Source organism: Mauremys reevesii, linkage group 11 (assembly GCF_016161935.1).
Source record: "Mauremys reevesii isolate NIE-2019 linkage group 11, ASM1616193v1, whole genome shotgun sequence".
Lineage (NCBI taxonomy): Eukaryota > Metazoa > Chordata > Testudines > Geoemydidae > Mauremys > Mauremys reevesii.
Window position 1 is genome coordinate 15199523 of NC_052633.1, and position 14988 is coordinate 15214510.

Sequence of the window (14988 nt, forward strand, 5' to 3'; positions counted from 1 at the left end):
GGTGCTATGAAGATAAATACGTAAGAGACTATGAAAAGCTTAGACATGATGGTCACTTATATGGCTGTATAAGTATCATAGATAGATGATAATGGTATTTGATCTATACACATGGTGATCTGAAGGACAGTGGGACAGGCTTTTTGCTCATTAAAAACACTGAAATCAGGCTCATGCCAAGAGAACGGCTTTCACATACACAAAGCAGCACTGCGCACCAAACACCTGTTGGATATGGCTTGCTCAGTCCACTGGAAGAGAATTCACATTTGGGAAAACTGTGCGAGCCTTTGTTAAGATTTGATATTTTCTGCGAGATGTCATCTGTTTAGAGCACCAAGTGACTGGGAATTCTAGAAATAACTCACGCCAAGTGTTTTTGAAACTGTGTCCACTGAATACCGGTATATCTTGGCACTGGAAATCCAGTCATCTGTGTTTAACCATTGTAGCACTTTGAAACACACACTTTGCTTTTCCTCTGTTCTTCAAAGCCTCTCTCCCCTCAGCTGCTGATTCTTCTTCTCCATCTTACAAGATCTACCTCCTCCCAGGCTCTCTGATTAACCCTACTCTGACCCCCCTCCCTATAGCAAATTATCTCTCTCCCATGGCTACCTGCATCCACCTTCCTTCCCTGGCTTCAGTTCCCCGACTCCAATGTTCCAGCCCCAATAGCAGGGAGGCCGGTCACATGAGGAGCATCTGCCCCAGACTGGTAAGGAAGCACATGTCTTGGGGATCAAAGTTCCTTGCGGAACATGTTCCAGGCAAGAGTGATTGTCTCCACAAGCCCTACCTATCAGATGCCAAAACACCTTACTAATCCCGAAGGTAGCACCTCTTACCAAGCCCCCTTCCAAAATATTCCGCTTTCTAAGGGTAGGTCTATACTTACTGCGCAGGTCGACGTGGAGAGTTCGACTTCTCGGAGTTCGAACTATCGTGTCTAATCAAGACGCGATAGTTCGAACTCCCCACGCGCTCCGGTCGACTCCGGAACTCCACCACCGCGAACGGCAGTGGCGGAGTCAACCTTGGAGCCGCGGACTTCGATCCCGCAGCGTCTGGACGGGTGAGTAGCCCGAACTAAGGTACTTTGACTTCAGCTACGCGTACCTTAGTTCGACCCCCCCACCTTAGTGTAGACCAGGCCTAAGAGTCAAAGGATGGTTTTCACCACCATCAAATGAACTTTAAAAATCTGGCAGATTTTCAAGTATAAAATCCAATCTTCTTCTTCTTTCAATGTTTAAAAAATAATGAACATTTAGATCAAATTTGCTCATCTTCTTCCCCCACTTTCCACTTCCTGATGGATGTTAAGGGCAGAAAAGACATTGTCTCAGTAGCTACTATGTTGGGATATAGGATCAAGTCCCCTCTCTAACCCCTCTATGGCTCCAGCTCAGGGTTGCCAAACCTCCAGGATTGTCCAGGAGTCTCCAGGAATTAAATTTTAATCTTTAATTAAAAGATCACGTCATGTGATGAAACCCTCCAGGAAGACGTCCAACCAAATTGGCAACTCTACTCCAGCTTTTTTTTTTCTTGGGGTGGGGGGGGGACAGAAAGTCCCTATTTTACATTTTTATTTTCTGTAACATTTTGGCATTAACCTTTATATTTAAAAATATTAGCTCACTAGATTTTCCTTGTCTTTCTTTCTTTCTCTCTTTCTTTCTTTCTTTCTTTCCCATGTCTGTTTGCTGTAGTATTTCTATTTCTTCCCCTCTATCCCCTTCACCTTCTGTTTATCCTTTCTATCCCTCCCACTTTCAGCCTTCCCTTCTCCCCATTCCCTCCTGTACTGACCATCACTCTCACCCTCTTACCTCTCTCTTCCACCTGCGCCCCAGCAATAGCTCTGTGTCCCGCACACTCACGCACCCTCCCACCCCTTACTGAGCCAACTCCACATCCTCCAGAGAGGTATGCTGCCCAGGGGTGGCTCCAGGCACCAGCCCACCAAGCACGTGCTTGGGGCGGCAAGCCGCGGGGGGCGCTCTGCCGGTCGCCGCAAGGGCGGCAGGCAGGTTGCCTTCAGCGGCTTGCCTGCGGAGGGTCCGCTGGTCCCGCGGCTTCGGCGGACCTCCTGCAGGCGTGCCGCCGATTCCGCGGGACCGGGGACCTCCCGCAGGCGTGCCGCCGATTCCGCGGGGCCGGGGACCTCCCTCAGGCATGCCGCCGAAGGCAACCTGCCTGCCATGCTTGGGGCGGCAAAATACCTAGAGCTGCCCCTGATGCTGCCCCCACCCAGGCCCTGCTGCCAGACCCACATGCTGCATTCCCCCAGAGCTGCTGCATCCTCACCATGCTGTGTACAGACCCATCCCCTGCTGCATCCCCATCTTATTATAGGCTCTATATTGTACTCCTTGCTGCACAGCTCGCCCCTCTTGCTGTCATCCCACCCCACTCCCTGCACCCCAGAATCCCACTCAGAGCCCTGTTACAGGCCCCCCGGCTGCGTTTCCTCTGACCCCGTATTGCAAGGCCCCCCATTAGTCCTTCTTCCCTCCCCCTGTCACACCTGCCTCCTTCCTCTCCTCGCCATGGCTAGGCCACGGCCAAGTCTGAAATGGGTCAGAGGACCAGACCCAACGCCGCTGCGGCCGAAGGCTGGGGAAGAGGAGCAAACTCTGCCCCACAGGCAGCCAGCAGGGAAAGGGGAGGAGGGGGCAGTGGTGGGGCTACCTAGTGGTTGGGTCAGGCTCCCCAAGTGGCAGGGCTACAGCGGGCGGATTCTGCTTCGCAGAGCAGCGGCGCTGTAAGGAGCAGTGCCAGGCTGCAGACAACAGGCCCTGTTATCATAACAACCGAGCGAGGCTGGAATCCTGGCCCCCCCAGCTCCAAAACCACAGGCCTGTGTCCCTTGAGGGAACAGCTGGAGATCGGCCACGTACCCTCTGCGCAGGATCAGCCATGAGAGGACACTGTCAGGTACTCGCTTACACCAGCAAAGCCAGTGTACAGCATCAGCTCCTGCTCCCACTAGGCACCTAGGCCTGAGGGGCTCCAGGGAGAGCTTTCACCCCCTCCCCCCCGCCCAGAAAATCAGACGCACAAAGCAGGTGGACAGGGAGGGGGAGGGTAAGGGCTGGGTGCTTTGCTATCCAACCTGTCTGAAGATTTCCAGATTAATGGGACACATGCTGCTGTGTGCTGGGAGGGGGGCATTGGAGGCCTGCACGGGGTTTGTGGCGGGAGGGGGGACTTTGGAATTTCTGGTTCAGAGAAAAACTCACAGAACCTGAAACTCCCAGGAAAGCTCCCAGGCTGGACCCACCAATGGACCCTGCTGGTTTAGGTTTACACAACCCACATGACCTGAAACCTACAAATTTCACCTTGGCCTAATCAGGATCCCTGGGTTTTGTCCCTGGTTCTGTCTCTGACTCGCTCTGTGGCATTGGCCAGAGCCCTTAACCTCTCCGTTTGTACCAGAAAGGCTGGCAAAGTGGAGGGAGTTCAAAGAAAATCAACTCAAAGGAATAGGGGACATAAGGGATAATCTGAGGAGGAAAAGTGAGAGAGATAAATATGAGGTGGATGCCTGGGCTAAGTAACAGCAGTGGGAGGAGATGCTACAAATACTTGCAAGGTATAAATGCTAAGGAGAGAGAGAGGGGTGGCAAGAGAGAGGGAGGGTAAAAATAAAAACAACCGTCTGGAACTGAGGAAGCGATTTTGGAGGTTGACTAGCAGGAAAATCCTCCTGAGTATGTTAGTTTGTGCAACAATCTCCCTAGGGAAGTAGTGGAAGCCTCACTGCTTGGGTCTTTTCAAAGAACATGGGCTAAAGCCCTAAAAAGTGTCATGTAGGAAAAATTCAGGGCTGGCCGGGGAAGGAATCCAGTAGCTGAACTAACAGGTTTCCTCTCTCTCTAGTTCCTATGGTTCCATGACTCAGTTTACCCCAAATAGCTATAATACCCATTTAGCCATCCCACAAGGGTGTTGTGAGGCAGTTAATTAATGCTTTATAGAGCAATTTTCAATCCTCGGCTGAAAGGTGCTACATACGTGCCAAGTCCTGTTATTGTGTAACTGCCTTCAAAAATAACCACCAGAGAACACAAAGAAGCTAGTCCTAACCACTCTTTTGAATGGCTCTGGAAAGATTTAAACATACCTTTTCAGATGAGAACTATGCAGTTGCAATAAAACTATGATATCTTTTCTCCTCTCGCCACCCCAACACACACACCCCTTTTTAAAGAAAATACTACTCAGTCAGGATTGACTCCATCGTTTAACCGAGGGCGACAGAACACAGCATTTTTGAATGCAAGTGATTTTACACCACAGGAACCTGCAAGACAGCTAATTGTGACCAGCTAGGCCATTCCACCCTGAAAGGAAAGGTTATTTGTAGAAGGCAGTCTCCTGACAGCCTGTCCCCGATTCCCATGCACTGAGCAGGTGCTTGCCATCTGACAGAGCACACAAAAAGCTAGATAAGCTGAAAAGCTTAAGGCCTTTTCTCAGTCTAATTTTATTTTTATTCACCACATCTCCATATGTTGCCATTTAATTTCATGGCTCAAGGTTTTGTTTAAAAAAAAAACATTTCAGTATTAATTTTACATTTCTGAGAAGTGCTGACTCTCCCTGTGTATCGAGAGGGATAATAAAACTAGGGTTGTGATGGGTGAAGATTTTTCATGCTGCCCAGTCAATTGTAATGGTTATTTATTTATATTACCTGGGCCTAGAGACCATAGATGAGTTTAGGGTGCCATTGTGCTAGGCACTGTACAAACACATAACAAGAGACAATCAGAGCTTATAGTCTAAAAAGACAAGACAGACAGAGGGTGGGACGGGAAACAAGCTCAGAGAGGTGAAGTGACTTTCCCAAGATCTACAGCAGATCAGTGGTAGAGTTAAGAATAAAATCCTGACCCACAGTCCATCACCCAATTTAACTAGATCACGATGGGTCCCCAAACTGTCTCCTTGTCAATGTGCCTCAACCATGACCTGGAGGTGCCACTTCTAAGGGCTGAGAAAGTCATCCAGTTTCCATGCTCATTCAGTTCTTGACCTCTCTGCTGAAACGTCCAAGAAAACTGCCAGCAGTGCTGGTGGGGTTTATTATTATTTGTACTGCAGTAGCACCTAGGAACCCTAGTCATAGACCAGGTCTCCATTGTGCTAGGCACTGCCAAACACAGAACAAAAAGATAGTCCCTGGCCCAAGGAGCTTATAATGTAAGTGTAAGACAAGAGAAAACAGGTGGATACAGACAGATGGGGGAGCACAGGGAAACAATACTGATCAGCATGATAAGCAGTGGTCTCAGCACTCTGACTGGTGAGCCACTGTTGTGTTTTGTGTAGGTATCACAGCAGAAGGAGTTTTACGGAGGGAGCTGAAGGACAGTGAGGCAGCTTTGCAGATGTTTATAGGGAGCTCTTCCTGTGCATGGGGGCAGCACAGGAGAAAGCACACGGTGCTTGTTTGAAATTTTGTGTACAGACAGCTGTGCACTGAGAACAGGGCCAATGCCAAAACAATTTCCGAGAGACAACTGAAGAGTGAGTAGGTGCAAACAAAGCTGGATTTGAACTACTTGCCATTACCAATCGCCCTGAGTCAGCCAGCCCCTCTCCCTCTCCAAGGGTCTTATCAGATTACAGACTAAAGTACAGGACGCTTTTCTAAAAAGCCCCAAATGGGCCTTTTAACAGCATATTCACCTACTCTCACACACACACATTTAAAGCAACAAAGAAATGAATATATCAACGAGGCTAATCCTGCAGTCTTTACTCAGCAACACTCCCGTGGACATCAGTGGAAGTTTTGCCTGGGTGAGGACCAATGGCTGCCAAATAGATGTCTACATGGCACACTTCTTCCAGCAGCATGTAGCCCATGTACATGGGTTGCCTCCTTAGCCAAGGTACAAATAGCTGTGTTGACAGTAAGGCCCAGCCTAGGCGAGTAAAGGCCTGCCTGACTCCTGTGGGTATGGACCCGTCTATACACCCACACAGCTCTCTACTCACCCAAGCAGTGCCTCCCCTGGCTATAGCGCTACTTTCAGCAGTGTAGCGTCCTGCTGCCTCAGCTGCAGGGAAAGGCCCCAGCAGCAGGGAACTGCTGAAGCCTCTACCCACTGCCTTCCCCCACCAGCGGCTTTCACGGACACCTGTAGCTATGCACCGCAGCGTGGAAGGAGCTTGCTTTTCTCTGCGGCGTGTAGCTACATGTACCCTACACAGAGTGTGCGGTGTAAACGTAGCCTGAATCTGTACGCCCTTCTCTAGGTACAGGCTTGGACTGGGGAACCCTTAACAACAGTGGTGACGACATTCTCCTCTGAGCCAACTGGGACTGTTTGTGTAACTGCCCACCGATGGGAGTAGGGATTCCACAATCAGGCCCACAGATTCTTTAAATGCCTGTCATAGTCACTTCTTTGTGTTACCTTAGCACCTAGGAGCCCTAGCCCTGGGACAGCAGTCTACTGCACTACGCACTGTATAAACAGAACAGGCCCAAAGAGTTTGTGTGTATGCTGAAATTTCTATGTGAAGGCCTTACGCAGGGGGAAAAAAAGAAAAGATCCACTGATTGCAATGGGAGTTTTGACCAAGTAAAGAGTGCTGCATCAGGAGCTATGCAAGTGTTAGTGCTGTGTTATTTGTATTCCAGTAGCACAAGAGTCCCCAGCCAGGACTGGGGCCCCATTGTGCTATAACAAAGGTTTGGCATTTCTGGGCCCGATTCTCCTCTCACACAAGTACAAACTGAGTGTAACTCCACCTAGGTCAGTGAAGTTCCAGTGACATCAAACTGGTGAAAGATGAGAATCAGGCCCTCAGCAGTTAATCCTGTAAGTGTATCTGCAGAATTCAATGGGTAAAACAGAGTGGCTCAAAACCAGAAACAGAGCAGTCTAAAGGGAATGCTCTGGTTTTGTTACTGGTAATGAAACAAAGTTCCAGCTTCCGCCTGCCCCTTGCACAAAGGGTGATTCAACCATCTCCTTCCCCCTCTCCTCTTGTGCACCTGCACAGGACAGCTGGAATTCTGGTGCTTTCACCCCAAGAGCACAAGGTCTTCACACTACCCCTGTCACTCATCCCCTCTGCTTGTCCTCCCCATGCAGAATGTATCTGCCCTCTGCCCCTTCTCACACACTCAGCCAGATGGTGGCTGGTAATGTGTAGCACTATAGAATCAAGTGCTAGAGAATGTACATCTGTGAAACACCCATCTGTCCGCATTATGATGCTTTAACCATACTGAATTAAATGAACGGAAGAGGCAGGAGAATCCGGATCAGGCAGTGTGTCTTTCCTCCCTCCCACCTCTTCCCACCTTACTCTCACCCTAAAATATGGAATGCCATGCAAATTACTGAATGGATCATACTATAACAGAAGCCTGTAAGGGATCTATTTTTAAACACAGATTGAGGAAAGTGGTGATTCCATGGCACAGCATTACGTTTGCCTTAAAAGCTTGGACCGTCACTATTTCTGGCAAACTGGCTTCCAGCCTTGGGACGTAACCTTAAACTCTGAATACCACTCATGTACTCACTGAAATAAATCTAATTTTCCTTTTGAGTTATTCAGTTGAAAGTTTGCAAAGAATATTTCACGTCTAAGTTATCACTTTACAGTTTTCCACCCCACTGCTATCGTTCTGGAGTAGCCCTGTGACTGCTAAGTAGGGTGTCGAGGCTTCATTTTCATTGTCATAACGCTTTCTATTAATCACATGTGGAGTGTCATTAACTGGAATCTTCATGATGAAGGAAACGGACAAAGGACAGTGACAGGCTCATAAATCATGTACTGCCCCAAGAAATAGAAAGAGGAGAATCCGCACACATTTTTGTCCTTTTGTATAAATAGCGAGTGCCCAATTTTATTTCCAAACAGCTCCTTTATCCTGTCAAACCGCACAATATGACAGTGGAATCCTGTTATAGGAAATGACTTAGTGATCATTATCAGACAATCAAACCAGATTGCCCAACATCTGATCCAAGAGAACTTTTCAAACCAGACACACACACACACAAGCAAAACTGTCATCTTACAAGAACACAGAAAGTTTTGCTAGGCATTGTAAAACCAAGGCAGGTCCGGTAGGTTTTTAGCAGCTCTCAGTGGGACATCCATTAGCTCTAACATTCTTTATTTGTAGTTGAGTGGGTCTCAAGATTTTTTCCCCACTACCTTTGAAAAATCAAAGAAACCATTTCTAATCTGATCTTTACAACCAGATGCCCCACTGATCAGTACAGATCCATAGCCCACTAAAAAACTCCCATTCACTTCACTGGGTTTGGATCAGGCCCTATAATTTTGGAGCATGCACATCAAATGGCACTGAAGAGTAATTTTCTTTAATCTATATAGGCAAATTATCACTAAAATCAAGCTCCACTGTGTCTTTCTAGTCTGAATTTAATAATTACAGGAACAGCAAATATGTACAAAGATGCATGTGAATGTGTGTGGGGTTTTCAAACTAGCTCATAAGATTACGTCCCCAATTGCTTTTTTGACTTTACAATGAAGATGCCTACTGCTTAGGCAAAAATGAGAAATTTGAAACAATTCACATTCCCAACCATGGCTGCAAAGATTAATAAACCTAGGGTTCCCAGAGGTCCTGGAAGGGAAGCTGTGCTCACTGAAGCAGCATTAAAAGTGTTTAACAAGGCAGAAACTGTAACTGATGTGTCACAAAACAATATCAATTACCATGAAACTGTTACTTCATTTTAATATACACTATATCTAAGTCTGTCTCCTTAGGGTAACGGTTTCATAGGCAGAACTGAGGATTGTAACAATAACGACATAGCTCTGCGAGCAGTTAAGGATCTCACACTTCAAGTGTGTACAGATCCAAATAATCTCTACCTCTCCTTTCATGGTTATTCTCTAAGGGCTCAGTAACCTTTGAAAAGCTCTCATGGCTTTTCCCTGAACTCCCAAATTCTGCAGGGTCCTGTCCTGTCTTCTGCATCTACAACATTTCTAGCTTCCATTCTTCAGATCTGTTACCCCATGCTCCTCCACCACTGTGTGCTGAAGACTTATTTTTATTTTCTTTGTGATAATAGCAGATCGATGGATCTGAATGTATTTAAATGGGGCTAAATTGTGATGTGGACTATGCAGCCACACAAAGGGAGTAAGACCCTCCCTTCATACTCCTACACAAGCTACCTGGACCTTGGAACAAGGCATAAAGGAGAAAGAAAGGCTGCTCACCTGCTACTCGTCCCTCTGCTGGGTGGGGAATGGATGCAGGTTCCTGATTGCTAGCCAGAGTAGTAGAGCTTGGTCAGGGGGTGAACAGGATAGCTGTTAGCTCCCAGTGTAGGCCGGTAGTAAATTAACACCTCCTGGAACCAGAGGAAGAATTGCGTCTCAGATGGGTCTCAGGCACAGCACCTCCAAGGGTCAAATCTAGGTTAGTGCAGCTTACACACCTTACTCGAGGGTGTGCCTAAAGTCACAATGGAGCCCTTTGTTAGGTCTAGCGAAGCCTTCTAGAGACCACATGTTACTTGGGCTCACCGAGTGCTCTGTGCTGTTCCTTTGCTTAGCAGAAGAAAGAAGGGGTGGAGGAGTGAATACATTCAGAAGCTCTTGGCAGGCTCTCATCCCTTCTGACATCATGTCAGCAGTATCAAAATAAAGACAGAGGTTATACAGACTTGGCTATTATGCCGCTAACTGAAGTCACGAGTGGCTTCGTGTAGGTTTGGGCCCTGTTCTATTATTATTAGCATTAGTATTCAGGAAATACCGCACTGGTGATGCATGCTTCCCCCGTCAGACTTAGCTTGGAAAGCTGAATGATTTATAGTGAAAAAAGGGGGAATTTCGGCATCCCACATGCACCCAGTTTAGTTAAACAGCATTTCAGGAAGAGTTGTTATCTGAAGGGAAGAAACAGGTCTAGAAATATTTTGTTTTCCCTATGGACATTGTCTCTGTGGCTTTTTACTGGTTTTAAATAAATATGCTGCTCAAGTGAAGGAAAAGTTGTTTTTATTTAGCAGAAAAAACATTCTGTTCACATAAAGACCCAGTACAGAACTAACACCCCCAACCTGCGCACACACAAATCAGAATTCAATGGTTCACTGAAAAGCCCTAGCACTCCACCACAGGACACAAGTAATTCCCGGTGAAGTCTATGAGTTACTCCTACCTTGAAGCATGAGAACGCACAGGCTAATAGGGCATCTCATTTTGAATAGACCTGTTTTTAACATCTGAGTTAGCAATAAGTTGAAGCATCAGTGGTTGTGAATTTTCTGTTTTCCCCACCTGAGCATGACTTAACAATACATAAGAAATAAACCAAGTGTGTGCACAGGGGCCAACTTTCCTTGGCGCCAGGGGGTGCTCGTGCCCCACCCCCGGCCCCACCTCAACTCCACTCCCTCCCTGCTCCTATTGGACCCCTCCCCAAATCTCTGCTCTGGCCCTGCCTTTTCCCCGAGAGCACCACGTTCCTTCTCCTCCCCATCCCTCCCACCGCTTACAGCTGTTTTGCGGCACAAGCGCTGGGAGGGAGGGAAGAGAAGCAGGATTCAGTGGTGTGCTCAGGGGCAGAGGCAGAGGTGAGCTGGGGCGGGTTGGGGAGCTGCCGGTGGGTGCAGAGCACCCACCAATTTTTTCCCATGGATGCTCCAGTCCCAGAGCACCCACAGGGTCGGCACCTATGAGTGCGTGTGTGTATATTGAAGCTTCTGCAAAAGCAAAAGAAACCTCTTCTAATGGGATCACCACCACATTAAAATACATCAGAGTACTGAATCTGACTGCTGGGACAGATTCGATGTCCTCAGTCATTTAGTTCAGCCTTCTCCCCAATCTCCATGAGTGCCAGAGTTTACTTACTATAAAGAATCCAAGTGCTGTGGCCGCAGACACTACTACTATCTAAATGACTAAAACCACACACATCCTAGTGGAGGTTTGGCTAGAACCCTGCTCCTTCAATTCCAAAAATGAGGCCTTTACCACTTGATCTTAAAAGACAAATCAAGACTGAATGCTTTTCTGCGAGAGATCCTTTGTCATGATGAACCTCTACAACCTGTTTTATAGAAAGACAGATTAGATTATATTCTGTCTTTAAAATCTCAGCATGCTGTAGTTGGTAGCAGTAGCAGGTCCTATATCTTCTGTTGCCATGGACTACGGAATACCATTTACTCACTCATATACACAAAGCTAGTAAATTACACTCTCTCTGTCCATTAGACAAAGCTTATCTTGAACTTTTGAGGTTCACTGTACTTCAAATATAGCAGTCGGGTGCCAATCTAATGAAGAAACATCTGCACACACAGGACACAATTACCACCCACCCACCCATTCATTCTTGGGAAGCCAGGACTGGCACCAGGGTTGCCAGTTTTGGTTGGACATATTCCTGGAGACTTAATCCCATGAGATAATCTTTAATTAAAGATTAATCTCTAATTCCTGGAGACTCCCGGCCAATCCTGGAGGGCTGGCAACCCTAACCGGTGGTTCTGCTCCAAAACCACAGGGCTTTACCACTTCAAGTAAAGAAGAACTTCAGTAGCTGCTTGCATTAGGTTATCCTCCTCTCTGCGGGCCACTCAGCAGAGGGCAATGTCACTCTTACAGCCAGTACAATACTTTACCCTAGATGTTTAAACATTAAATGCAATTTATTCAACACCTGTAGTGATAATGCTCTTTTTTGCCTCTTTCACAATTCCTTGTCAATGGTTGGTTGCAGTTTAGGTTACGTATCGCTATCTACATAATCATTTCATTATGTATTGCACAACACACTCACTCTCTCTAATGGGGATTGAGGTCTATGTGTCTTACGGTTTTATAGTGCTGCCCATCAGTATAGTATCTGAGTGTCCTCTATGCAAAATCCATATCAACAGCTAAGTCCTTATTACGTATAAATACTGCATTCAATACATGTAGAATTTGATGTGTATGTACATAATAATGGCCCTACTGGCTCAGATCAAAAATTCATCTTGCCCGGTATCCTGTCTTCTGACAGTGGTCAATGCCAGGTGCCCCAGAGGGAAAGAACAGAACAGGTAATCATCAAGTGATCCATCCCGTCGTCCATTCCCAGCTTCTGGCAAACAGAGACTAGGGACACCATGCCTGCCCATCCTGGCTAATAGACATTGATGGACCTGTCCTCCATGAACTTATCTAGTTCGTTTTTGAACCCTGTTATAGTCTTGGCCTTCACAGAATCCTCTGGCAAGGAGATCAACGAGTTGACTGTGCATTGTGCGAAAAAATACTTCCTTTTGTTTGTTTTAAATCTGCTGCCTATTAATTTCATTTGGTGACCCCTAGTTCTTGTGTTATGAGAAGGAGTAAATAACACTTCCTTATTTACTTTCTACACACCAGTCATGATTTTATAGACCTCTATCATATCCCACCTTAGCTGTCTCTTTTCCAAGCTGAAAAGTCCCAGTCTTATTAATCGCTCCTCATATGGCAGCCATTCCATACCCCTCATCATTTTTGTTGCCCTTTTCTGAACCTTTTCATATATATATATAAAATATTATGTATATAAGCTTTTGATGTGAAGATTTACTAAAGTAAATAATTGTGTGTAAGAGTTGTTTAAGAATGCTGAATTGTTTGAGAGCTAGCAGTATGTGGTTTATTGGTTGCATACCTGAATCAGCTCCAGTGCAATGTTTTATGAACCACTCAAAGTTTACTGTCAGGCTTTCTTATGCCCTCGTAAATCCTCGACTGAAACACAACCCTGTTAATCAGCCACTCATGGTTTATTATTTCATTTCTCAACCCTCCCTTATCCCTTTGCTCAGAGCCAGGGCTGATAGAAACCACAGGTGTGTGCTACATGTGGATGTGGGGATTGCCAGATTTACAGTTATTACTAAAACACAGAAATTGGTGAATGGATCAGCAAACGTGCTGCATTATACCAACTATCGGGTCACATATATCTTATGCTGTTAGCAAGAGATACAATGGCTATAGAATAGTTATCCAGTTTTTCAGGAAGAAATAAGACAAAGATTCTTACAAGTAGGAGCAGAAAAAAATTCTGCTGAATTGGATGCTGCTGCTTATAATTCTTCAAAGCCTAATGTCACAAAACTGGTGTCAAACACAGTGGATTCGTAAGTGTAATTCCTAAGTGAACAGCATCCATTTTGTTTTAGTGGCCCCCTTTTCACCTTGTACTTGTATGTGACAGTCAGATCACCATAGTCACTGTCACACAACTCTTGCAGCATTCTGAGCACCAGAAACACACTGCGCTTCTCTCACGCGCAGATTGGGAGTATGAACGGTTATAGAAATGCAGAAGGCCAGACTCCCAACCTGTGTAAACAAGCACAGTGGAGCTGCCATCATTTGCACCAGCTGAGGCTCTAGCCCAGAGAATACAGCACAGTAATTAGCATGCTAAAGTCACAGCAAGATTTGCCATGCAATTTCCCTGCCACTCCAAGAATCTGGATAGGAGAGAACCTATTATTTACCTAGAAAACAAAACAATAAGCTAATAGAGTCTGAAAATGTATCTAAATGTGTAGTTCTAATATCAACTCAAGGTCAGTTTATCATTAAACCAACCAGTCATTGTTCCTTAAATCCTCATAGACCATGCGTGTGCTTGTGTATACATACTGCTAGGATTTAAAGGAACAATGACTGGTAGCTTTAATGATAAAACTGATCTTGAGTTGATATTAGACCTACACATTTAGATACAGTTACTAGTTAAGATCCCAGACACACACACAAAACACACACAGAATCTACCACTAGAAATCCTGCCTTTCATAGCTCCATGGACCTTTGCCTGTGAGAGAGATTTAGTGCTGGAGTCCAGCTAGATTTGTTATACGGGACGAATAGTCATTTTTTTGTTTTTACACAATGACAAAAGCGCTTGATGCCAATAATTTATTCATTCATTCGTATGTCCGCCAGAATAGGATCCTCGCATTACAACAGCCATATTACAATGAAAGGCAGTCTTGAGTAGATCACTGTAGCTGCTTTAAATTAAGCAATAATTTATCTCCCCCTTTCCCCCCAGCCCAGACACAAAAATCGCAGTTTGACAGAAACAAAGCTAAGATATGCACATGTTATTCACCATCCAGAAAATCTGGCTTCTAAATCAGGAGTGGCTGAAGATTCAATTCTCCAAGGCAACTTGTTCCAAGTAGTCTGTGGCAGAGGATAGTCTGTGACAATGCCGAATAAAAGCTCAGATTTAAGCAATCACTGAACTGTTAAAGTGAGCACAACTACAGACACAATCTAAAACACTGTCGGATACTATTTGGTTTAATTACTGCTCATGTAGGTGCATCGCCTGCCCATACACACACACCAGGCCATATGGCTGCAGTTGTGATCGGCAGAGGCACTAGAGCGGATGTTCCCTCTCTATTAACAGAAAGGAGCTGCTGGCTGTGTGTTCTCCATGAGGAGTCTTTGGCAGTTGCTCCTCCCTGGCTCCATGAGAGCTCAGACTTGTTTTCCTTCTGGGAAGGCTGTAGAGCCCTTCTGTCCCCACTCTAGGTTTTTTTGGGTGTTCTTAGGACTGGATGGGTCTGGGCGGGTGTGTATTTGTGGTAAGGTGGGATGAGATGTCCCTTCTATAGTACTGTGTGATATATTTTCCTTTCTAGGATGGATGCCCAGGTAAGGAATGGGTGCCTGGAGATGCTTTTATAGCTTTGAGGGAACATGTGAAATAAATAAATATTATCCATACTGTCCCTATCTGCACCCCCAGAGCGTGAGGCTCTGAGGGAGCTGTGCTGTGCTGAACCCAAGGACTAATTTGCAGTCACTGTGGACTTACGAGAATGACCTGACACTCAAAAGATGGCTTCAGACTCATGTGATTTCCTCCTGGGTCTTGGGACATCCAGAGGTCTGGGGAGTCTCACATCCTGCCAAATCCATGGA

General features: G+C 46.0%; 1 protein-coding gene across 7 annotated transcripts in view; it reads right to left on the minus strand.

Annotated features, from left to right (window-relative positions):
• MAP2 (microtubule associated protein 2) overlaps positions 1-14988 on the minus strand; it is a 260078-nt gene that overhangs the window by 198799 nt on the left and 46291 nt on the right. For 2 of the 7 annotated variants that reach the window (XM_039493845.1, XM_039493844.1), the window contains exon 1: positions 9253-9356. The gene's annotated coding sequence lies outside the window, so the exon portion shown is untranslated. Of the gene's footprint in view, positions 1-9252; positions 9387-14988 lie in introns of those variants that run through there. The other 5 variants (XM_039493838.1, XM_039493840.1, XM_039493841.1 and 2 more) reach the window with 5 other exon arrangements.